A 26,678-nucleotide genomic window follows, 5' to 3' on the forward strand; every position below is an offset into this window, starting at 1 on the left:
TGATCTGTACTCCCACCAGCAATATGAGACTTTTTCCGTCTCTTCACCAAGATTATGTTCTCAAATGTTTTGATCTTTGCCAATCTAATGGATAAAAACATGGATCTCCGTGGTTTTAATTTGCATTTCTTTTATTACAAGTGAGATTGAGTGTCTTTCCATATGCTTGAGAGCCAGTTGTATTTCCCTTTCAGTGTACTACATGTTTATCTTTTATCCACTTTCCTTTTTTGGGTCTTGGTTTTTTGTTTATTGATTCCAAGGAGCTCTTCATATAATAGGAAAATTGGTCTCTATGAATTGACTTTCAAATATCTTTTCCCAGTTTGTTTATTCTTAGGGTAAATACATTTTATTTAAATAATTTTTTTCATTTTATAAAGAACTTTTATACCTTAAATGAGGCTTTAGATCACATTTAGTTGAAGTTAGTTTTAAATATTAATCATGGGAATAGAAGAAAAAAATAGTGACTTTATCACTTCTTATTTAGAGAACTTACTTTAAAATGCTGTGACTTAAAATGAACAATTTCAGAAGGATCCTATTTTTTATTTACTTTTTTTTTCTAATTTTGGTTCTATCCTGAAACCACCCCTTTTGGGGCTATTTCTAGATGATTAGACTGTGTAGCATAGGTGGAAAAAATTTTATGTTACTTAGAATGACTTGATAATGTTGCTTTGAGTCTTGTCCAGTTCAGTTTGTGTGTGTGTGCGCGTGCATGCGTGCACGCAGTGTGTACCACACATACATGTAGTAGTGGTTCAAGCAGTGCTCTGACTCATAACTCTTTACCTATTCAGCCAGACTTTACCTAATCAATCAGATAGCTACATTAAGGTGGCTAGATTAGGCTAGCCTTTACCCAGTGGGCCAAATAGAGGAAAGACAATGGACTCTGACCTTTTTTTGAGAAGGCAGTAATGCTGCCCACAATCCAAACAATGTCCTACATTTTTAATAAGATTGTAGGGAGCTAGGAAGAAGGTAGCAGAGGCATCTATGACCTCCTCTGCGGCATTTGACATTGTGAAATACTTCAGTTTTTCCCCTTCACTTCTGTGTAAAAGGGGATTAGAAAACCGTGAGGCTATAGAGATGAGTGTGTTTTGAGTCATTTAATGTAGTTTTCAGAAGTTTTTAAAGTTGGCAAACCCTTCATACATAATTTTACCCAGCAGCATCCAAAAAAACAAGAATCCTTACGTGATTTATAGTGGGGAATGGTAGAACACCAGTTTTTGCCATGCTTTAGTTTTTAATTTTTCAAAGTTGTTGAAGTGTTCTTTAGGATCTATTATATCATCAATATCTTTATAAATGTTTCACTGACAATTAAAAAGTTTTCTAGATGGTAACTATAATTAAATCATAGTGAGCATTCTTGTCAAATCACTGTTGTATACCTGAAACTAGTATAATATTGTATGTTGGCTATACTTCAATAAAAAATGTTTTCCATTTATTTGATACAAAATTGTGTGGACATACTATTTCCTTGACTAAAGGAAATGTTAACATTTCTGAGGTTGTAATACATCTTACAATGTATGCATTTAATACAGTAATTTTCCCTCTGAGAAGTTGATATTAAACTGATGGGATATCTTCTACTATATGACCTCCTAAAGAAAATATGACATTTCATAATTTGTTTTCATCCTCTGTACACTTATTTTTTTTATGTAATATGTCATGGAATGAAATTGCTTCCCACTTCATTTTGTTCTTCATTTTTGCCTTGCATCTCTAATTGTTTTAACTTGTATATTTTGATGTAGAGTTATTTGGCACATAAAACTTCATAACTAACGGATCTTTTATGGCAGTGCTTTTCAAACTGTTTGTGGTTAAGAATCAGTTTTTTCCTGATACTTCTTTAAAATATATTAGAAGTGAATTAGAAAAATGAAACAAGAAAGAAAAACCAAGAAGCAAAATACAAGCTTCCTTTTTTTATTATTATATTAAACAGGTGTACAATTCCCCTGTCAGATTGCTGTTAAGAGTTTCTAAATGCTTACTTTCAAGTTTTGTACTTGTCTTGTTCCAGACCTATAACAAACAGCTAGTTTATGGACCACGTTTGAGTAGCTCTGTGAACATCTTTTTTTCAATTTAAAGAGACCCTTTCTTCTTGAAACCTACTTCTTGTCCCACATCAAAATTGTTATTCCTATTTCCTTTTAGTATTACTATTTCCATGATACTATCATTGCCTATCACTATTTTTAATCTTTTTTTATGTCATTTCATTTTTTTCAAACCCATCTGAGGATCTTTCCAACAGAAAGGTTTTAAACAATAAAAATTTGTTATAATTGATTTTTTCTCGTATAATTTTATACTTTTTAATAATTTGTTTTACTCTTTCCTTTGCTTTTTGCAATGTTAGACTGTTTTATGTGGTTTTTTTTTTTTTTTTAAATAGATGCAGAGGGCACCTGGGTGGCTCAGTCGGTTAAGCGGCTGCCTTCGGCTCAGGTCATAATCCCAGCGTCCTGGGATCGAGCCCCGCATCAGGCTCCCTGTTCAGCAGAGAGCCTGCTTCTCCCTTTCCCTCTGCCTGCCGCTCTGCCTACTTGTGCTATCTCTCTGTCAAATAAATAAATTTTTTAAAAAAATAAATAAATAATAAAAAATAAAAATGCAGAAATCATCTTAAAAGCTTATATATAGAAATGTAGTTGTAATTATAAAATTTAAGAACAAATCAAAAATATTGTCTTTTGGGGTGCCTGGGTGGCTCAGTCGTTGGGTGTCTGCCTTCGGCTCAGGTCATGATCCCAGGGTCCTGGGATCGAGCCCCGCATCGGGCTTCCTGCTCCACAGGAAGCCTGCTTCTCCCTCTCCCACTCCCCCTGCTTGTGTTCCCTCTCTCGCCACGTCTCTGTCAAATAAATAAATAAAATCTTTAAAAAAAAAAATTGTCTTTTATGTAATACAAGAATTTAGCTTATTTTAGCGTTTTACACTCTCGGCTTCCCAAGTTAATCTTTAAGACTAACTTACAAATGTTGAATAAACTATGTATCTCCTCTTTGAAAAAATTTTTAGCTTCTGTATTAAATTTCAGTAGAACAATTTGTACTCAACTCTACATATTAATTTGGTATGGAGTACCATCACTAATCTGTTTATACCATACCTCTTATACCCATGCTTGAGTTCCAATTTAAATTTCCTTCTTTTGGTTGCCACAAATATGTTTTTAGGTACTATTTTTCAGGAGATATTCATGTGGATTACTTTATCTGAACCCTTGAATATCTGATAATGGCTTTTTGTTGAATGCATGTGTTAATGACAGCGTGGTTCAATATTGTATTCATGTGCTCAGACTTTTCCTTTATAATTCTCTAGCCATTATTCTAGTCTCTTTTACTTTTGACTGGGACAAAAAAGTCCTTTTGATGTAGAGATGCTGGTGCTTTTTATTTGGGGATAGTTCTTCTATTATACCTTTGAATATTGCTTTCATTTCATTTGTGAAGGCTTTTTTTTTTTTAATTAAAGAAATAACCTGTTATTGGTAGATTGGTTCATATTTCTTTTTTATACTGGTCTTCCAGTGGACTTTTGGTGATTTCAGCAGTGATGGAAGCTAATGTAACATCCAGAATGGAGAGAGCTGTGCTGTATCAGTTAGTGTTTTTAGGTGTGAAACATTCCCTGGGTGTGATAACTCTTGAGCAAGTCTGTTTTGAGGCTTAGGAAACTGTCCATGGGACTGGAGATAGTGCTTGCTATTTGGTATTCCTAACTTAGGGTAGTTACGGCACCAGTCCTCATGATCTCATCCCCTGGTACTTTACCTGCTACCTGGGGAGAGCCAAAGAATATCTGCTGAATTGCTGTGAAGACTCTTGATGAAGAGTAACTACTTCACACTGCCTTGCTCGCACATTGTTTCATATTTTATATCCTATAAGTATAACCAAGTGGTCTTCTTGAGTCATGTGAGTCTCAATGTCTATTTGGACCTTAAGCGTTATATATGTATTTCATGATTTTATTTTTTTTGGCTTGTTTTTAATACTTGCTGAGTGAATTTGTATTTATTGCTTATTCTTTTTGTAAGCATTTCAAATTATAAATATGTAATGTAGATAGTCTCTATATATAATATAGATTAGTATGTGTAAAGAATATAACAAATATCTGTTTTAATACCTACGGTAAGACATAGAATGTTACAGTATTGAAGTATTTGATTGCCTCTTTCTCTCCTATCTGATAATTTTGGTTAATCATTGCCTTGCTTTTCTTTATAGTTTTACCTCGTATGTATATATCCCTAAACAATAGATTGTGTGGTTTTATCTTTTTGGAACTATTTGTGTGTGCTTGTTCTGCAGTGATTTTTTTTCTCCCAACATTATGTTTTGGACATCATCCATGTTGAATTATATAGATGTAGTTCATTCATTTTCACTGTTGTATAGTATTGCCTTATATGACTATACCATAGTTTTATTTTTCCATTCTCCTATCTTTGGACATTTGAGTTGTTTCCTGTTTTTATCCCTAATTACAAACAATGCTGTTATGAAAAGTGTTGTGCATGTCTTCTAGTGCATGTATGTAAGAATTTATATGTTTATACTAGGGGTAGTGTTTATACTAGGGGTAGTAGGTAGAAGCTGAGGTTGAGTGTGCACATGTCTCCTTTACTAGGTAATGCCAATTGTTTTCTAAAGTGGTTCTACCAAACTGTATTCCCACCAGCAGTGTGTGAGAGTTCTGATGTTCTACATCATCACCAACATTTAGAATTGTCAGACCTCTTAAGTTCTAAATTAATTCTTATAGGTATAAATGATATCTCATTGTGAGTTTGTATGTTTTCTCTCACTACTATAAAGTTGAATTTTTCCATATGTTTATCATCTGCTTGTTTCACCAAATATTGAGAGAGATGTGTTGAAGTCTCCAGCTTGTGGATTGTCTGTTTCTCTTTTAGTTCTGTCAGTTTTTGTTTCATGTATTTTGAAGCTTTGTTAAGGCCTTATAGATTTAGGATTATTATGTCTTCTTGGTGAGGTGGCCTCTTTATCCCAGGCAGGATTCTTTGTTATGAAATCTTCCTTGTCTGTTTTTAATATAGCCATTCCAGCTTTTTTTGATTAGTGTTTACAGGATACGTCAAGAATTTGAAGGGCCTGAAATTTTACCTTCTTGAAAGCTGTCAGGTTAACTTGCCACAAATTTTCATAGATGCTGACAGTAGACATGAGATTCCTGGATCTCCATTTTATTGACTATTAATAAGGTGGAACTGCAGATGGGAGATGGTTGCAGGTAAAGTACTGAGAAGTCTGTTCAAAAACTGCTACCACAAAGAGACCCATGGGGAATTGTCTCCCAACATATCTTTTTTTTCATCCATTTACTTTCAACCCATTTATACTTTTATATGGGTTTCTTCTAGAAAGCATATAGCATATAGTTGGGCTTACTCATTTAGTCTAATAATCTGTCTTTTCATTGGTGTGTTAAGATTGTTTATGTTTAATTAGTAATACGGTTGGACTAAAAATCTACCACTGTGCTAGCTGTTTTCTATTATTGTCCTTTGCTTCGTTTTTTCCTCTTTTGGATTACTTGGATATTTTTTATTTCCTTTCTCTCCACCCTTTGCTTATTTATTTATACCTTTTGAGATTAATTTAGTGGCAGCCCTAGGGTTTGAAATATACGTTTGTAACTAACCAAAATCTTCCATCATATAACAGTACATAATTTCATATGTACTCTAAGGATTCCAAATTCTTCCTGTTTATCTTTTGTGTTTTTGTTATACGTTTTACTTTTATATATGCTATCAACATATAATATGTTGCTACCAATTTTGCTTTAGACAGTTATCTTTTAAGAGCAATTACAAATAGGGATGCCTGGGTGGCTCAGTTGGTTAAGCGTCTGCCTTCGGCCCGGGTCATGATCCCAGGGTCCTGGGATCAAGTCCCGCATCAGGCTCCTTGCTTAGTGGGGAGCTGTTTCTCCCTCTGCCTGCCGCTCCCCTTGCTTATGCATTCTCTCTCTCTGTCTCACACATAAATAAATAAAATCTTTTTTTAAAAAAAAGCAATTAGAAATAAATAAATGAAGTTTTGTGTTTACTTTCATTTATGTCACTTCTAGTGTTGTTGATTTCTTTGTGTGGATCCAAGTTTCTGTCTGGTATTATATTCCATCTGTGTATTTTTATAAAATATTTTTGCTGAGGGGATGCCTGGGTGGCTCAGTCGGTTGAGCATCTACCTTTGGCTCAGGTCATGATCCCAAGGTCCTGGGATCGAGTCCCATGTTGGACTCCTTGCTCTACGGGGAGCCTCCTTCTCCCTCTGCTTGCCACTCCCCCTGCTTGTGCGCTCTCTGTCTCTCTCTCTGACAAATAAATAAATAAAATCTTCAAAAAAAATATTTTTGCTGAGTATAGAATTGTGGATTGCTTTTTTTTTTTTTTTTTTTCCTTTAAAAAGATACCACTCTGTTGTTGTCTGGCTCATGTAGTTTTGCTATAATTCTTATCTTTGATTCTCTGTAAAGTGTCTTTTTTTTTTCTTTTTTTTCTTTGTCTTTGTATGATTTGCCTTTCCTTTTTTTTTTTTTTTTTTTTAAGTTTTTATTATTTATTTGAGAGAGAGAGAGAATGAGCAGGTAGAGGGAGAGGGAGAAGCAGACTCCCCGATGAGCAGAGAACCATGGGGCTCGATCCCAGGACCCTGGGATCATAACCTGAGCTGAAGGCAGACATTTAACTGAGCCACCCAGGTGCCCCGATTTGCCTTTACTTTTGAACATGATGTGCCTGTTTGCTTTTGCTTGGTGCTCTCTGAACTGCTTGGTTCTGTGGTTTGGTACCTTTTATTTAATGAGGAAACCTCTCAGCCATTATCTCTTCATGTATTTCTTTTTAACTGTTTTCTCCTCTCTGTGTGATTTCAGTTAAATGGATGTGAGACCATAAGATACTGTCTCATAGCTCGTAAATGATTCGTTATGGGTTTTGTCTTATTTTCCCCTACTCTTTTTTTTTCTGATAGGAGATTTATCTTTTAGGGAGATTTCTTTGATAATAGTTGTTGCTATTCCTGAAGTATTGATATTTCAGAAGGTGAAGCTATAGTAGAAAGGCATGTATTTTTTTTTTTTTTTTGGCATGTCCTGAGGGCTTTCAGATTATTAGTAGAAGTTAATAATAAGTTTTGTCCCAACTAAAAAACAGTCTGATTAGATTTAAGGACCATGAGATATGGCCCAGGATTATGGCTATTGTTGTGGAGATAGAATTTAATGTAATAATTCAATCTAAAGTATGTTTAATTTTATGTTTTATATGTCTTATTTTTCTACGTTAATCACTTGAAATTCACTGGATTTTCATTCTGAATTATGCCTCAGTTATTGTAATAGTACATATTTAATTTGGCATAAAAATTAATTGTACAAATTATCAAGTAGCTTGACCCAGATATGTTTATTTTACTCACCTAGGACTATGTAGAATTAAATAGACATGAGAAAGACAAGAAATCAATATTAGTATTTTGTTTTTTTTGTGGTCTGTTAACTGAGAAGGTGTTTTGGAAGTGAAGATGGGATATGCCTTTTGTTTTTTTTTTAAAGATTTTATTTAGTTATTTATTTGTCGGGGAGAGAGAGCACAAGCAGGGGGAACGGCAGGCAGAGGGAGAAGCAGGCTCCCCACTGACCAAGGAGCCTGATGCAGGACTTGATCCCAGGACTCTGGGATCATAACCTGAGCCTAAGGAAGACACTTAACCAACTGAGCCATCCAGGCATCCCAGTGGGATGCCTTTTATGAGACTGACGCGCTGCCTACTGTGCTAAGGAGGCAGGTTGGGATGCCTTTTAAAGGAGAGGTTTTTTTATGCATGGAAGCTTCAAGATCACTAAAAATTAAGAAACCAACTAATATAAATAAAACTTGGAAATTTCAAAGTGTGGGAAAGTTTTTTGAGTACATATACTTTGAATTACCAAAAGTGATAAATGAGATCTCCCTAGTTCTGATAAAATTACATGGTAAATGAATAAAAAGGAATGTTATCTCAAAAGGAAAGTAAGATATACTTCTAATTTTTTTCATTTACATCAATTGAGGTGTGTCAGATTTACTGAAGAATCTTTGGATATGTGTGATTCAAGAATCTTAACTTTTAATTATTAAAAAAAAAAAAAATCCTGACTTTTGAAATCTGAGGTTTAATGGGTATTAGTATAAAAAAAAAAAAAAAGATGTTAGGGGTGCCTGGGTGGCTCAGTCATTAAGCGTCTGCCTTCGGCTCGGGTCGTGATCCCGGGTCCTGGGATCGAGCCCCGCATTGGCTCCCTGCTCAGCAGAGAGCGTGCTTCTCCCTCTCCCACTCCCCCTACTTGTGTTCCCTCTCTCGCTGTGTGTGTCTCTGTCAAATAAATAAAATCTTTAAAGAAAATAAAAATTAAAAAAGATGTTAGGGGGAACTGGTTCATTATAAGCATTTTTTATGTGAGCTCAGCTTTACCTAATAAGATTCCTTGTCATGATACATTAAACTTTTTCATAGAAAGGAAAAATGTTTTGTTTGACCTGTGTTTCAGTAGCTGGCAGATTTTGAAATGGGGACATCTCCAAGTTGATATTGGACACTAGCCACATAAAAGGACAAGGAGCCAAATGCATGAAACATTTTCTTTTTTGGCAGAAAGCTCCAGTATATGCAGATTCTTTTTAAAAATTGAAGTAAACCTGATCATGGGCAGTTTCTTGTTTAGTGTGTTGAACTCCCACCACAGCCCCGGCGTGTAACTTGAGAACAGAGGGTCAAGCTTTTGTTGACAACTATGACACTTTCTGGCTCTACTTCTGCAATTGTAGAATCAGAACAGGGAATTGTTTTTCCTCTGATAAAAAGGAAGACTCTGAATTACTTAAATGCAATTGGAACCCTGATCCTACACATACATACACACACACATAAAAGTGCAGATGCGGGGCACCTGGGTTGCTCAGTCGTTGGGCGTCTGCCTTCGGCTCAGGTCATGATCCCAGGGTCATGGGATCGAGCCCCGCATCAGGCTCCCTGCTTCGCAGGAAGCCTGCTTCTCCCTCTCCCACTTCCCCTGCTTGTGTTCCCTCTCTCGCTGTGTCTCCCTCTGTCAAATAAATAAATAAAATCTTTAAAAAAAAAAAAGTCCAGATGCATAGTGTTCTTTTATCCTGATACGTTTTTCTCAGTAATTATTCTTGGATACATTGTAGGTCTTTGGTAAATATTTATGGAAAAAAATGAATTATTTCTGTATATATTGTCTTAAACAGATGACAAATCTTTACATGTAGATTGTGGACTTTCAAATCCATTCTCTGCATTTCCATTGTTACTACTTTAATTGAGGTCTCATATTTGCTTGGACCATCGTAATAGTCTCTCAGCTTGTCTCTGAATTCCCCTCTTTTCAGATTCAGCCCTTATAATGTCACTAGTGATCTTTCTAAAACCCAGATTTTTTCCAAATGATGACATACTGACAGTGGTACAGGAGAAACTACGTGAAAAATTGCTAATAACCTCAGTGTTAAAAAAATGAAGGATAGGGACGCCTGGGTGGCTCAGTCAGTTAAGCGCCTGCCTTAGGCTCAGGTCATGATCTCAGGTCCTGGGATTGAGTCCCGCATCAGGCTCCTTGCTCAGCGGGAGCCTGCTTCTCCCTCTGACTGCCGCTCCCCCTGCTTGTACTCTCTCTCTCTCTGACAAATAAATAAAATCTTTTTTTTTAATCTTAAAAAAATTTTTTTTTTAAATGAAGGATAGTTACATCTATATGATGTATATGGTCATCAAAAATCTGACTAAGAAATAATATAAAGGGAAAGTGTTCACTTGCCTGGCTAAGTGAAGAAAATATGCTTCAAAATAGTCTGTACAGTATGATCCTTCTGTTTAAGAGTGTATATAATATAAACATTAGAGAAATAATAAAACATAGAATATGAAGGTGATAGATTTAAGTAATGTTTTTCTTTTTTGTGCTTTTTTATATCTTATAAAAGCAGGTATTACTTTTTACTAGGGGGAGAATTAATAAACAAAACATATAATCTATTCATATAATCTTCTCTTTGAAAGCCATTATGAGCGTCCCATATTCTACAGGGGTATTTCCCAAAAAAAGTCCATGGATATGCCTGTTTTAGAATCACCTGGGGTACTCATTAAAAATACAGATTCCTGAGGTCCATCCCAGACATATGCAGTTAAAACCTCTGGGGTTGTCTAGGAATGTGTACTTCTGGCAAGTGCCACCAATGATTCCTATATATTCTAAAGTTTTGAAACTGGCCTACAGTATAGAATAAAACTCTGGATGACTTTTCCATGATCTGATACCTCAGTGCCTTCCCAGCCTCATCTTACTCTTCCCCAGGCACTTTGCTCTTTAGTCTGAACTGCTTGCTCTTCCTCAGATGCATATCTCATGTCTCTGCATGTACTTTTAGCGTAAGGAAAGCAGGGACTCTGGCTGTCCTGGGTGTGGAGTGCTGGGGGTAGTGTTGCCCCTCATTAAATGTGTGATGAATGAATGTATACCATTCCTCTGGATGAAATGACGATGTCCATTCAGTGAATTCTTCCTATTTTAAAATGTCCTGAGACATCACCTCTGTTGTGAAGTGCTTTTGACTTTGCTCAGAGTTAATTAATCCTTTGTGCCACCATTGTACTTTGTACCTCTGTTAGAGCTGTTATCACACTGACATGCAAGTTGTTATTGACTTGTCTGACTTCCCTATTAGAGTGTAAGTTTCATGAGGGCAGATTAGTATGCTGCCAGTCTTTGTGTCCTCAGTGCTTGGTGCCTAGATATGCAATAAAAAGTGGTAGAAAAAAACTCATGATGGAAGGACAAATATTCTATGATTCCACTTACGTGAGATATGTAGAATAGTAATATACATAGAGAAGGAAAGTAAATGAGTGGTTATCAGGGGCTGGGGAAGGGATAAATGGGGATTTATTGTTAAATGGGTGCAGAGTTTCAGTTTGGGATGATGAAAATGTTCTAGAGATAGATGGTGATAATGGTTACACAATAGTGTGAATGTGCTTATTAATATCACTGACTTGTATGCTCAGAAAGTTAAAATGGTAAGTTTTATGTATATTGTAACACACACACAAACCACCTCATGAAGGTGAAGACCTTGGTTATTCACTCAGCTTTGTTCTCTACAGTTCCTAACATTGTTTTGTTTCATTGTTTAATTGTGTTTTCTTTTGATTTTAAAGATGTTTGAAATTAAGTCAAATGTATCGAGAAAGCCCATAGGAAATTCTATAACAAGTCAACAGAATTTATAAAGAGGAAAACCTAGCATATTGCTTTTTAAAAATACATATTTAAAGAAAATGTATTACAAATAGTAATTAAAATTGAAGTGGCTGTCACCTACTACAAACCAGATAGTGGTGAAACAGAAGCAATATGGCATCATGGAACTTCAAATTTGATATGGTCAAAGGATCTTTTTTTTTCTTTGCTTAGAATTGTCTCCTTACTCAAGTCCAGGGTGATTGGCAAGCAATACATTGAGTACCTTGGCAGTATCCTAAGTGGTTTTTGTAGGTGAGCTCCTTTGAGCTGCTTGCATCTCCATGAAGTAATGATGATTCTGTGTTTCCATAACGAAATCATATATGCTATTTAATACTATTCACTTGGAGCTATTGCAAACCTAGTCTGAGTGTGGTGTGTGTGTGTGCGCGCGCACATTCCTTCTAGTACAGTGGTTCTTTCTGATTCAGTTTGCAAAATAATTTTTTTTTAAGGCGTGGGGGACAGAGGGAGAGGGGGAGAGAGAATCTTAAGCAGGTTCCACACCCACCACAGAGCCTGATGCGGGGTTCGATCTCACAGCCCTGAGATCAGGACCTGAGCTGAAACCAAGAGTCAGTCGCTTAACTGAATGTGCCACCCAGGCGCCCTAAAGATTTTTTATTTTTAAGTAATATCTACATCCAACGTGGGGCTTGACCTCACAATCCCGAGATCAAGAGTCACATGCTCTACCGACTGAGCAAACCAGGCACTCCACAAAATAATTTCTTTGGGAGAAATTTAAAAGGTAGATTTGGGGACTTTGCACATAGAGTTTCTGGCAGAGAAAGTCTGGGATGCTTCTGATTTAGGTAGTCCTTAGAACATAATGAAAGAAATACTATTACTGTGAAACCTATTTTGGACTGGTCAAGGTCTCTTTTAGAAGCAAATTACTCTCTTGGGGCTCCTGGGTGGCTCAGTCGGTTAAGCGTGTGCCTTCGGCTCAGGTCATGATCCCAGGGTCCTGGGATCGAGTCCCACATCAGGCTCCCTGCTCAAGCAGCGGGGAGTCTGCTTCTCCCTCTACCCTTCCCCACTGCTCGTGATCTCCCTCTCTCTCACTCTAATAAATAAATAAAAAACAAATTATTCTCATTTTTGGAATCTAATAAAAATGGCATATTTCTTCTTATGACTGCATCATTTCTATCAGCTCCCTGTTCTTTCTTGTCAATGATTGCCACATCTCTTCTTTCCTACCTACTGCCATTTTCTGTCAGGCATTGAGAAATCCTGGTGAGTAACAGGTAGGATGAAGATTTGTTCATTCTTCTCTTCTTTTTCCTTAATCAGTTTTATTGAGGTATAACTTACATACAACAAAATTGACCAATTTTAAGTATATAAATAGATGAATTTTGGCAAATGTATCAATCCTGTAACCACCATAACCACAATCATGATAATATAGAACACTTCTATTACCCTAAAAAGTTTCCTTGTGTCCCTTTCAATCAAACCTCCCTCCCCACCTCCAGCAACCACTGATCTGCTTTGTCACTATAATTACTATATAATTACAATATACAATATAATAACTATAGTTTTGCCTTTTCCAAAATTTCCTGTAAATGGAATCATACAATATGTAGTCATTTGTGCCTTCATATTCTTGCATGTATGAGTAGTGTATTCCTTTATATTGCTAAGTCATATTCCATCATAGGGATATACCATTCACTAGGACCTGGACTTTCGGATTGTTTCTGTTTTGGACTATTATGAATAAAGCTGCTGTGAGCAGTCATGTACAAGTCTTTGTGTGAATGTATATTTTCATTTCTCTCACAGATACTTAGGGATAGGATTGCCGGGTCATATATTTAGTTTACTTCATAAGAAACCACCAAACTCTTTTCCAAAAGAGCTATACCATTTTGCATTACCTCCAACAGTGTATGGAAGTTCCAATTTCTCTGTAGTCTCAACATTTGGTTCCAGTTTAGTCTTTTTTAAATTGTATCCTCTCTAGTGGGAATGTAATGATACCTCCTTGTTTTAATTTTTATTTCTAAGGACTAAGGTTACTGAACATCTTTTCATGTGCTTATGTGCCATTCACATATCTACTCTGGTGAAGTACCTATTTAATAATATTTTTCCTACAAAAAAAAGATTAAGTTTTCCTTCTGTCCAGCACCAGCACCCCCTTGGCCTCCCCACCTGCCCCAGATTCCATTCCTTGGCCCTGTTCTCTTTTTCTCTGTGTTCTTACGCTTAGAACTTTCCAAACTCTCAGCTCAGGCCCAGGCATTTCCTTATTGTTCATGTAGAACTATGAATCTCTATTATCGTATATGGGAATTCTTTGTGGTTCCATCCTTTCTACAGTGCTGCTTATAACCCATGTGGGATAAATTTAATGGTTTCTCTGGCTCTTTCTCTTGTGAGCTGACTAGAATAGTTTATAGTTAATACCTTATTCTCCTCTTGAGCACTCTTAAGATTTATGGAATGAATACTCTCCTGTCCCCCTTTTTAAACTTAGTCGTTCTACCCAGGAGATGCTATCTTAGCTTTCTTGGGTGTATTAGCTTCTACATAACACAGATTGGTTGGTTTTCTTTCCCAGCGAAAACAGCGTAAGCAACAGATTGAGCAGAGGCAGATATGAGAACCCAGCTTTCTCTTAGTAAGCCAGACAGTAGAGAGATTTACAAAAATGTAAAACAGTTTCTATCTTCGTACCATTTTTTTTCTTTTGAAAAACGAAATGTTATTCATGTTAACATGTAATAGGTTTAATATTTTTAATGAATGAAAATGTTAGTATTTTATATATTTCTCAGTTTTAATTTCTAATATGGTAAATTTTCATAGACATTACCCAGATAAGCAAAATTCTTTGGGGTCCTCCATAACTTTTAAGAGTGAAAAGTAGTCCTGAGACCAAAAGTTTTGAGAACTGCAATAGCCAGTGTTTATTAAGCACTTACTACATGCCAAAGTACTTTACATGTTTTAACTCATTTAATTCTCAAAACAGCCCTGTTACATAGGTACTACTATTATCTCCAGTTTACTAATGAGGAAACTAAGGCAGACAGATATTAAGTAACCTCTCCAAGTTCAAATAGTAAATAGAGAAGCTGGGATTCAGACTTAGTCTGGTCCTTTTCAGAATGTCAGCCTCTTAACATTCTCCTTTCCAGTATACAGTTAATCATGAATTCCTATTATTTCTTCCTTTAAAATATTCTCAGTTCTCTCTTTTCTTACCATCACATCCTAATCCTGGTCCTTCTTTCTTAGAGGTGACCACTTCTAGCTATGTTACTTGTCAGCCATTGTCAGATTTATAGCCAAATATACAGCTTTTCTCATTTCTTTCCTCCTCTCCATAATCTGTTATAGCTTACTCTTATGCACTACTTTAAGCCCATACTGTCTTTTCCTTTCTTTTTTTTGTAATTTTATATAGCACTTATCCTCCACCTTGAGGACTCAAATTACACATGTATGAGTCTGCTTAAAGTTGTTGCGTGTGGGTTACTAATATTTTGATCATTTTTTTTCAGGTTTATTTTGTGCCTCATTTTGGGTAATTTCTATTGCTGCTCTCAAATTCTTAATCTTTAATTCTGGCATTTCTAATGTTCTATTAATTCCATCCATTGTATTTTTCAGCTCAAACATTTATTTTTCATCTCTGGTAAGATGAAAATTTTGATTCAACTTCTTTTTATATTGTCCACATCTCTGCTTAACATGTCCAAGCATTCCTCTACTCTCTTCAACATACAGGTTATAAGAATTATCTTGATATCTTTGCTGATTCCAATATTTATCAGTTCTTGGCTTGTTTCTTTTGCTGCTTTTTCTCCTCATTATGGGCCATATTTTTCTATTTCTTTTCATGCCTAATAATTTTTTATCAGATGCCAGACATTACGAATTTAACCTTGAGTTTGGGATATTTTGTATTTCTAGAAATATTCTTGAGTTTTATTCTGGGATACTTATTTGGAAATCGTTTGACACTTTCAATGCTATATTTATGCTTGTTCAGGTGGAACCAGAGCAAACTTTATCCAGGGTTCATTTTGCTCCATTACTGAGGCAATAACCTTATGATTATTCTGCCTGATGTCCTGTGAAGTATGAGATTTTTTTTTCCTTTCTGGATGAAACAAATTATTCGTGCCACTGTCTGACCCCTGAAATTGTTCCCTCTGCTCCTTTTAGTTCTTCTCCTGCTTTGGGTGGATTCCTCTCAAGCATGTGCTGATATTACTCAGTAAAGTCTTCAGGGGCCTTCTGCAGATCTCCTGTCTCTGCAACTGTCTCCTCTGTGGTACTCTACCAGGCATATTACAGCAAGCTTGGACTCATACTTCCTCAACTCAGGGAGATTGCTGAGCTCCACCTGACTTCTTTCTCCCTTTGCTCCCTGGAAGCTCTCTCTAAGCAGGGAGCTGTTCTAAGAGGGCTCACTTTGTTTCCCTTCTGTCAAGGATTACTCTCCTATACCAGCCATTGTCTTATGTCTGTTTCATGTGTTGTTGTTTTTTTTTCTGTTTCTTTTGTTGTTGTTGTTTTTCAGGCAGGAGGGTAAATCTGTTCCCTATTACTCCATGTAGACTGGAATCCCTGTCCATTAATTTTTTAAAAATTCAGCTCAAATATTAACTCCTCTCCAAAATGTTTCATAATCCATTTTCTAGGCAGGAATCATTTAACTGCAAAGAACAGAAGCCCTTTCAAAGAAGTTCTAATAAAAAGGAGATTTATTATTATAATACAGAGAAATTGCTCAGATCTTCACTGCATGGTACAAACAGGTCTGTCTTCTCTTCCATTCTCTTCTCCACACACCAGTCTTCTCTGCAGGGTTCTTTCCACCTGCCTTTGACTCTCACTTGCCATGGTATTAACTCTGGCTTTAACTCAACATGACCTTTCAGCTCCAGTCCTTATACTGTGTAATCAGATTATCTATTTATGTAAATGGCCTCAAGGAGCCAGAAAATTAGTATTAATCTTGGGTAAACAGAGTTCAATAGTGACATGACCATGATTAATATTACAATTAGTTTTTTAAATGAAAAAAAAATTTTTAAAGTATTTTGTGTGAGAAATACCAACTTATAAATCTAACTAGGAAGTTAGTCTCAAATAACATTCAGTAAACACTGTGTTTGTAACAAGATAGCTCAGACATTTTGCTTATGTTTTTAGATTAAATAATATGATTCATCTACAAACATTTTCAGAGCATATATTATGTACCAGACATTGTCCAAGATGAGCAATACAAAGGAGCTTGTATTATAAAGCCCAGAGAACCAAATCCAGCCCCACCACCTGTTTTTCTAAGTAAAGTTTTATTGGATCACAGCCCCTTCCATTCATTTCTGTATTATCAACAAGAGAGTCTATGGCCCACAAAACCTAAAAATTTTCTGTTTGTCCTGTTAGGGAAAAAGTTGGCCAACCTGTGGTATTAGGTGATTGTAAATATTTTTTAATATCAAATGTTTGATTTCTTTTTGCAGTGTCAAGACCTTCTTTATCAGGTCTTAGACTTTGACCAGAATGAATATTTAGAAGTTAAATTATTTTCCCAAAGTCCTGACATTAGACACTGGAAGTTCTTGGTTTCTTTCTCTCCCCCTCCCCGCCTTTTTAAAGAAGTTCTTGGTTTCATTCATGAAGACCATAGGATGGTTTTTTCTCAATTTCTGGTTGGATTTGAAATCTCTCATATGAGGGCATCTGGGTTTACTGGTAATTCAGAACACATGCGGTATGGTATTTGGCAAGAGGTTAAAGGCCAAGTTGCAACCACCCACATAACAATCTTTTGCCAAACCATCAAGTGTTTTCTGTAATTTTAGCAATAAAAACAGATTTTTTTTCTCTCGTACTATATTAACACAAAAACTAATATGCTTTGAGATGTTGGTATAGTTGAAAATTAACTTGTTTTCAAATATAAAAATTAACACAGAAGCTCAGGGAATACTAAGTGTATATGTGCTTGTGAGGTTAGTAATCAGTATATAGTTCCTTTGTGTTTATGGTTATCATTAGTTAAAGAAGTCTTATACAGATTTGCATGAAGTTATTCACTCTTCAGGTCTCTGCTACTATAAAAATAGATCTATTATTCATTTTTAGTATGTGCCTCTTTAAAATGTCATAGCCACTAATCTCAGTATCAAATGCTGGATTCTCCTCCTGCTCCACAGTGGGAGATTCCCACTGAAGAGAATTTAAGAAAGACAAAGTAAAGAGTCCCTTTGATTTGGGGAGTTTTTATAACTAGGTTAACCATTCATCCCAGTTTGCTTGGGATGTTCTGAATTTATACTAGCATAATTATTAATAGTGCCCCCCTTTATTCTGAAAAATCCCAGTTTAGATGACAGATTAAATGGTCACCCTATTTATAATCATGTTGACCATTGAGCAGCTGGATCTGCTTTAAAATTTAGCATTTAACCAGCTTCTGCATTTATTCTGATTCTAAATTTCACAGGAGAGCTGGTGATTGATGACTGCAAGACAGCACAGTTGTTAAAGTGAAATTTAACTTGTAAGCAGGCTTATCTGTTAGTAGGAACCTAGATTATGTGTGTCTTTAAGGCTCAAAATAATTTGAATCCCTACTGCTAAAAATGAACTTACTGTGTAGTGTTTAGGGATTCCTCAATCTCTTTTCCAGTCTGCTTCTCTATGCTTTTCTTTTCTCATTTTTCTCTCTCTTTACCATGAACTCTATTTTTCCACCCCACTCATATACACTTGGATTTTCCTGAATATATCCTACACCACTTTTTCTAACTCCCATACCTTTCTTATATTATTCCTTCTATTTTATTTCTTGCTTTACCTTTTTCCTATCTATGCCTATTAAATTCCTGACTATCCTTTAAAGTCCAGTGGAAATATCACTTCTATGAAACCTTTTTTGCCACATCCCTATTCTAATTCTCTTTTCTCTAGGTTCCCTAAGCATTTTGTTTCCATCTCTGTTATGTCTTATATGTAACTTGGTGCCCCAACCCTATCCCCAGCTAGAGATGGGGCAAGAGACTGTATTTAATTCATTTTAAAATCACATTACCAGGGTGCTCAGGTGGCTCAGTCGGTTAAGCGATTAGTCTCTGCTTTCAGCTTGGGTCATCATCCCGGGGTCCTGGGGTCAAGCCCATGAGTTGGGCTCTCTACCTATCAGGGAGTCTGCTTCTCCCTCTCCTTCTGTCCCTCCCCGCCACTCATGCTCTCTCTCAAATAAATAAAATCTTTTTAAAAAATAAAATCACATTACCTATATATACTAGGTGTTCAGTAAAAATGTATGGTTGGTTGGTGGCTTATTCTCATTTCTTTAGAACAACTAGGCCAGAATTTTTTTTTTTTTAAAGATTTCATTCATTTATTTGACAAGAGAGACACAGCGAGAGAGGGAACACAAGCAGGGGGAGTGGTAGAGGGAGAAGCAGGCTTCCCGCAGAGCGGGGAGCCCGATGTGGGGCTCGATCCCAGGACCCTGGGATCATGACCTGAGCTGAAGGCAGACACTTAACGACTGAGCCACCCAGGCGCCCCTAGGCCAGAAAATATTTTTAAAAGATACTTTCTTTGTAAGCTTTTTAAGGGTAACTTTAATAATCCAATTTCTAAGCTTATTTACTATCTTTGTCTTTATTTTACCTGCATTCTTGTTAATACTTTTTTTTCTTCAGATAGAAGTGTATTCTCATTGACACTTTAACTGGGACCAAAAGTTTCTATTTTTCCTTCCCTTCCTAAGGATTTTGCCATGTTCCAAGAGCTTCTTATGTTCTTTTCCCATTGCCATCTTATCTTCAGTTGATTCTTGAAGATGATGAGATGATCAGTTGCCTCACCACCTACATTAGTTCTCTGGATTAATCATTGCCTTCCACAAATCTTTATCTTGGCTACTATATTTTTAAGGAAGAAGTAGAATGAAAAGTATTAAGGAGTTCAGGAAAGTATACCTTAAACATTAACCTACTTTGTACAATTTTTCTAATGGCACAAAAGAAAAATGAGCAGGTGACATTACAGCCCTGGCATTTCTTTTTCTTTCAAATAAGTCTGATTTCATTAGACTCGTGGTCGAGCTCTTTGGGCATGTTATCTTGCCCAAATTTTTATTTTGTTTAGATGAAAACAGAAATTCACAGGAATTTTCAAAACCTAAAACCAAAAGGTGAAGCCAAATGCTAAACAGCTGTCTTTGCCATAGCTGTTTGATATAGTGACTGGGAATTGGGAAGTTTTGTTATAGAATTGTATTCAGTGCTCTGATCGCATCTTAAACCTTTTGTTTTCTTCACTCCAAATAATTAGCATTTTATTTCACATAAATTATGAGCTAAGGATTGTGACTTGTAAATGAAATAGGATAAGTCAGTTGGTCTCATCTACCTTATTTGTGTTATAGACTAAGTTCTTGGGTCATCGTATATATGGTAGATTAAGTCTAAAGTTAGTCTGTTCTCACATTAGGAAAGTTAGGATAATCACCCCTAACTTGTAGGAGCATTTCAAATTAATGTAGCATCTACAGGTTCTTGGTACTTCAAGGTACGCTTTATATTTCACCATGTTCTTGTGAGATGGATGTTGTTTTGGAATACATGAGAACTCTAGAAACCTATTAGAGGGGAGCCTTATAGTGGGGCTTACATCAAATATAACAGATCTATAGATTTGTTCATACTTTTGAGGAAGAGGTCTCAAATTCTCTGTTACTTCCTCTGTTACTTCATCTTCAGGAAGTTCATCTAGATTGGGCCAAAACACAGGGTATGTATGTTTGGGGCAGTAGGGGAGGTGGTGGGACAACACAGCCTAATGGCAATCTCACCCTTGGTGTTCTACTTTTGGCCCTTCAGTCTATGGCAATGACTCAAGGTCACCTTGAAGGGTGCTGCCATAAACTTTCATCATGAGGGGTAAGTAGTAACATTTCATAGTACAGAAAAATTATCCTTAGGTCAGAATTCCTAAGTTAATTGTGGTTTGAGAAGGAGCTTAAAGATTATGGGCTGAAGAAAAACCGTCTTGTATGTTATGTTTTAAAGAGAGAGAGAGATTGATATATTTTCTAAATAGGGAATTAGAATTGGATGATTTGACAGACTTGAGGAGAGACTCAAAAGGCTAAAAATTGCCTAGAAATGCTAGAATTAGGAGAGTACTCCTCTTGGTAGTTTTGTAAGTTTAATAAACTGAAGAAATTAATGAATGTATAAATTACTTTCATTGAAGGTTGATTATAAGGTAAATGTTTTAAGAGATATTTAAGAAATGCTAGGTAAACTTGAAATCAGCATTGGCAGAAGTAAGGATTAGGAAGGAGTATGGATTTATGGATTAAGGAAGAAATGGCACTGTTGTTAACTGTGCAGATATTCTTAAAGATTTAAAAATATTTGCATTTGATTCAATAACCTTTTAATTTTGGATATTTTTCATTTCCTACTAAGAACTCATTGGGAAGCATCACAGTGGTGATTTTGAAAAATATTATTACATCTGTGATGTGATTATATGTAGGTAGTTCCTTATACATCATTAAATTTATATGATAAAAATATATCCCTGGAGTTTTCGTTATTTTTATTTTTTATTTTTTAAAGATTTGTTTTAGTGAGAGAGTGCTTATGAATGAGTGGAAGGGGCAGAGGAAAAGGGTGAGGGAGAGAATCTCAAGCAGACTCCCCGCTGAGCATGGAGCCCAGCTCGCGCTCGATGTCATGACCCTGAGATCATGACCTGAGCTGAAATCAAAGAGTCAGATGCTTAACCAACTGAGCCACCCAGGCGCCCCAGTTGTTATTTTTAAAATTTGTTTGAGTGGTGCTTTGGTAAAATGAAAAGAACACCAAAATAAGAATCAAGAGTTTATAATACTTCTGGTTCTGAGGTCCTTGGAATTCTTCTCATCCAGTTAACTCTATGACTTTAGGTACTCTGAATCTCTTATCTCATATGTAAAATGGGCAAACAAACTGACATATCTATACAAGGAGTTACTATGGGACAACAAAAAAGAATGAACTACTGATACATGTGACATCCTGGATGAACATTAAAATCACAGTGCTGGGCAAAAGAATTCAGGCACAAAAGAATATGCCATTTTTATGAAGTGCTAGACAAAACTATTGTGAAAAATCAGAACAGTGATTGCCTCAGAGGAGGTGGGGCTTGACTGAAAAGCAGCAAAAGGGAATTTTGGAGGTGATGAAAATGGGAAATGTTCCATAACTTAATAAAGATACATTTGTCAAAATTAATAAAGTGTAGTTAGTATTTGTGCATTTTATTATCTGGAAATTTTACCACTCTTCCTCTCTGTGCCCACCCCACTCCCCCAACCCCCCCCCCAGAAAAGAACGGTAAACAAATACTGCATGTCATCCTTGTGTAAGGGCCATGCTAATCTCTGTATCATTCCAATTTTAGTATATGTGCTGCCGAAGCAAGCACTAAACAAGTATTGAATTTTAGTATATGTGCTTTTCTCAATGGTAGTGGGTAGGAGTTCTGAAAATACTTTTTATGTTTTTTAGGATTGTGCAAACGAGTAAATACATTAAGGAAAATGGAAGCCAGGTTTCTCACTGTTGGATAAAAGAGAACATGGACATAGGGACAATTAGAATGTCTCTAGGGTGTTGGGTTGGAATTGGAGGTATAAATATAGTTTTTATTATATACAGAGAAGGATGGTTGGATAGATAGAGAAATAAATATAGGATGTGTGTATGTGTATAAATATGTAAATTTCCTGGTATGTGCTTAGAGTTTCTAGAAGTAATGATACCCCTGTAGTAATGAGCATAATTTGCATCCAGATCTTGTATGTGTATAAATATGTAAATTTCCTAGTATGTGCTTAGAGGTTCTAGAAGTAATGATACCCCTGTAGTAATGAGCATAATTTGCATCCAGATCTTGATTTCTAAACAATATTCTCCACTAAAAGTAACCAAGACTCCCTTGAGAAAAGTACAAGATGAACCTGGAACATTTCTTGTTCCAGAAAATAAGTATTCAAGGAATGATGGGAATACATCAAAAAGACATTGAATTCTGGTTTCCACTCAGACATGAAAGAAATTAGAAGTCACCATTCTTGAGGTCCTTATAGTAGAAACAAAGCTGAACAAACTAAAAAGCAACAGTTCTTCTTAGATCCATCAGAGAACTGAGATCACAGAGTAAACCAGTGCCCCCAAAACTGGAGAGACAGGCAAATACAAACAATCACAGCTTGCTGGGAGCATAAACTAATGAAGCCAGGAACTGGTAGGAAAACTTAACTGTAATTCATGACCTGCCGGAAGCTGAGTGTGAACTAGCTTGATAGTTAAAAACTCTTGGGGGTCTAGTTTTAAGAGGGCTCCCACGCTCTTGTGAGTTTGTCTTCCACAGGCTCCACCAGGTTCTCACAGTTAAGATTGGGGGGCTGGGGGATTTCCTCATGCTTCCAGCAGGAGGGGAATAGTAACCATTTTGAAATAATGCTCATAGCATTCTGTTCTCTCCCTGCCTAAAAGGGAAACTACCAGAGCCTAACCAACTTGGGGAAACCAACTTCCTCTCTAGCCTTGCTGTCTCATCTATGGCGGCAGGGCGGGGGGGGGGGGGGGGGGGGGGGCGGAGCCAAGAGGCACTTTCAAAAGCCATAGCCAGGGATACAGACCCACTGAAAGACCCAGACCTCATCATGGGATTATGGAATACTTTCCTCACATTTTACCACTGCATCAGCAGGGCTCCTGTGGAATAATAGAGGATTACAGATGAAAGAACTGTGAGGTTTGCACTTTGTTAAAGGAGTTTCTAGGGAAACCCAAAGACAACAAGGAAATTAGAGGAAATTTTAGCTTTTGATACCCATAGCTACAGTAAATACAGCCTAACTTCTAGTCAGATATGGCAGAGATTTTGGAATTGTCAGACTGGGAATTTAAAATAACTATGATCAATATGCTAAGGGCTCTAATGGAAAAAGTGGACAACATGTAAGAACAGATGGGTAATGTAAGCAGAGATTGAAATTCTAAGAATCAAAAGAAAATAATAGAAATCAAAAGCACTGTAACAAGTAAAGAATGCCTTTTTTGGGCTCATCAGGAAAAGAGAGGAAGGAGCAAAAGAAATATTTGAAGTAATAATGGCTAAGAATTTTCCAAAATTAATGACAGACTCCAAACCACCAATCCAGGAAGCTCAGAGGACATCAAAGATGACAAATACCAAATCTACACCTGGACCTATCATAGTCAAACTGCAGGAAACCAAAGACAAAGAGAAAATCTTGAAGGGAGCTAGAGGGGAAAAAAACACCTTACTTATAAAGGAAGAAGGCTAGGAATTATGTTGGACTTCCCTTCACAGACCATACAAGCAAGAAGAGAGTAGAGTGAAATGTTTAGTGTTGAAAGAAAAAAAATCACCAACCTAGAATTCTGTATACATTGAAATTATCTTCCAAAAGTGAAGGAAAAATAAAAACCACCTCAGACAAATAAAAATTGAAGGAACCTGTTGCCAATAAGAACTGTTACTTACTTTGCAAGAAATGTTAAAAATAAGTTCTTCAGAGAAAAGGAAAGTTAGTGAAGGAATAAATGAAGGTAAAATAAAACCTCTTATTTTCTATCTTTACTGGATATAATAGATAATTTCAAAATAATGTATTGAGTGATTATGGATAAATGAAATTTGATAGCAATGTTACAAGGGGTAGGAGAGAGGAATTTGGAATTTACTACCCATGAAGTGCAGTAAAATGTTATTTGACAGTGGATGTAGATTAAATGTATACAGCAAACTCTAAAGCAACCACTAAAAAAAATCAGTTTTTTCTTTTAATACTTTAAAGATGGTGCTCCACTGACTTCTGGTTTGCATTGTTTTTGATAGGTTTGGCAGTATGTTTTTGTCCATTATTTTGGAATTCTAATTTTCATGATTTATAACTGCTTTATTCAGGCCTCCATATAAGCAATTTTATGCTTAGTAGAACTAAATGGCCATACCAGTCTGATACTATTGAGTAACTGAACATAGTCATAAGAAAACTTCCATTTAATTCATATACAAAAGTTGTACAACATTTTTGAAGGGGATGGTTTGAGGGGTGGGAGGTGGCTGTGCTGCTTCTACATTTTGACAGAGCAAATATTAAGTGCATGTGGTAGGTCAGTTTTACTGTTACTAAGTTTACTGTCGGAAAGTTTTATTGTCTTGAAAAATTTCTTACATTGACAGTCCTTAATCTTATGTTTTTGGTAATGATCACTTTAAGTAGAACATCTCTCTGTGATTTGACAACATATCTTAATGTGATTGAATGTTTAAATTAGTATACTTAGTGCATCATTAAGTGGAAATGGAGATATATAAGTGGTTTTGGGGTAATATTTATATTTCTCTCAATTTAGTCATAATTCTATAATGCAAATTCAATAATTCATTTTAATGAATGCATTGTCTCTAATGGTATATTCAGAATTAGGTCTTCTCTTGGGGCGCCTGGGTGGCTTAGTTGTTAAGCATCTGCCTTCGGTTCAGGTCATGATCCCAGGGTCCTGGGATTAAGCCCCGCATCGGGCTCCCTGCTCAGCGGGAAGCCTGCTTCTCCCTCTCCCACTCCCCCTGCTTGTGTTCCTGTTCTCACTATCTCTCTCTGTCAAATAAATAAAGTCTTAAAAAAAAAAAATTGGGTCTTCTCGTTAGAGACCTCCAAAATAAAACAATGAGTATGGATAGGCTAAAAAATTTTGTAAGAGGTTTATTCAGGTACAATTTACAATTTGCCTATGCATCCATGTTGTAGAATGTATCAGTACTTCATTCCTTTTAATGGCTGAATAAGTATCCCATTGTATGGATATTCCACATTATATTTATTCATCAGTTGATGGGCATTTTAGTTATTACCACCTTTCGGCTATTATGAAAATGCTACTATAAGGTTCATGTACAAGTTTTTGTGTGGGTTTATATTTTCATTTATCTTGGGCATATAACTAGGAATAGAATTGCTGATCATATGATAACTTTTATTACTGAGTTGTAAGAGTTATTATAGATACAAGTTCCTTATCAAACATGATTTCTAAATAGTTTCTTTTATTCTGTGTTATCTTTTTACTTTCTTATAGATCGGTAAAATTTTAAGGTCTTTCAGTGTTCAACTATCATAAAGAATGGTGGAACAGTTTACTAGATTTGCATTAATTTAATTACCTGTATCATTTTATTTATGTGTCTTTGAGGGAAAATTCAGGCATTTATATACAAATTTGACTGGAACTTTATCTTGATTAGCTATTAATACTGTTTTATATCACTGGAGGTGAATTTTCAGATAGTATTCAGATTGTTAATTTTACTTTAAGACCCTGAATTACTTACCTTTGAATTGAAATACCACATAGATTAACATGTGTGACCATTCTGGTTGTAAAACATCTGAAACTAAATATTTGGTTTTTTGTTTTTAGACTCCACACCCAACGTGGGGCTTGAACTCATGAACCTGAGACTGAGCCAGCCAGGTGCCCCAAAACAATATTTGTTTTACAAGCCAGGATTTTATTTTTAGCAAAGGTTAATAAATATTATTTTTATGACAGTCTGAAAGGTATACATTTTCTTGGAGATTCTGGCTTGAAAACACTATTAGCAGTTTAATTTTTTAAGGCTAGCCTTTTTAGAAAAAATGTGATGGTATACCGTATTGTGTGAGCCTTTAAATAGTACCCAAACTGAGGTTCCCAATCACTGTTAAAGTCAAAATAATTACTGGTTTCCTTTCTGTAGTAATAATTGCAAACTAAATTACACATGAATTTTGGACATGTCATTTCATCACATTCTTGACATATTAATCATAAGAATATTTGTATATTTTGCTGTGTTAGTTTATTGTTGTTTAATACGGAAAGTTCATCCTTAATTCAGTCCCTTCTAGTACCCTTGCAAATAGGGGAAGATAGGAGGACATTATAAATATCTTTGTTAGCTTTTGAGAAGAAATTATAAGAAAAAAAAAATAAAGGCAGTCAAATTTTCTATAAGACTCAGCTGAAAGACCTCTTAAGGAGTTAACCAATATGAAAAAGACATCCTGTCCTGTTGGTTTTCCAACAATAAATTTTCAATTCTCTGACATCAACTATGGGTGTTCTGTAATTCAACTCAGTTATGACACTACCTGAAATTAGTGCAGACCCCCACAGGATCTGATCCCTGATCAGTTCCACAAGATCGCCCCCACTTCAGAT

At 35.9% G+C, this 26,678-nt stretch overlaps 1 protein-coding gene and 1 non-coding gene across 6 annotated transcripts in view; one reads left to right on the forward strand and one right to left on the reverse strand.

The window, feature by feature from the left end:
- The window catches only part of REV3L (REV3 like, DNA directed polymerase zeta catalytic subunit), a 179,791-nt gene that overhangs the window by 12,694 nt on the left and 140,419 nt on the right, over positions 1–26,678 (forward strand). The gene's annotated exons all lie outside the window — the stretch shown is intronic.
- On the reverse strand, positions 21,765–21,864 carry LOC118543969 (U6 spliceosomal RNA). The gene has a single exon (XR_004921353.1). It is a non-coding gene; the product is annotated as a U6 spliceosomal RNA (small nuclear RNA).

Source organism: Halichoerus grypus, chromosome 9 (genome assembly GCF_964656455.1).
Source record: "Halichoerus grypus chromosome 9, mHalGry1.hap1.1, whole genome shotgun sequence".
NCBI lineage: Eukaryota > Metazoa > Chordata > Mammalia > Carnivora > Phocidae > Halichoerus > Halichoerus grypus.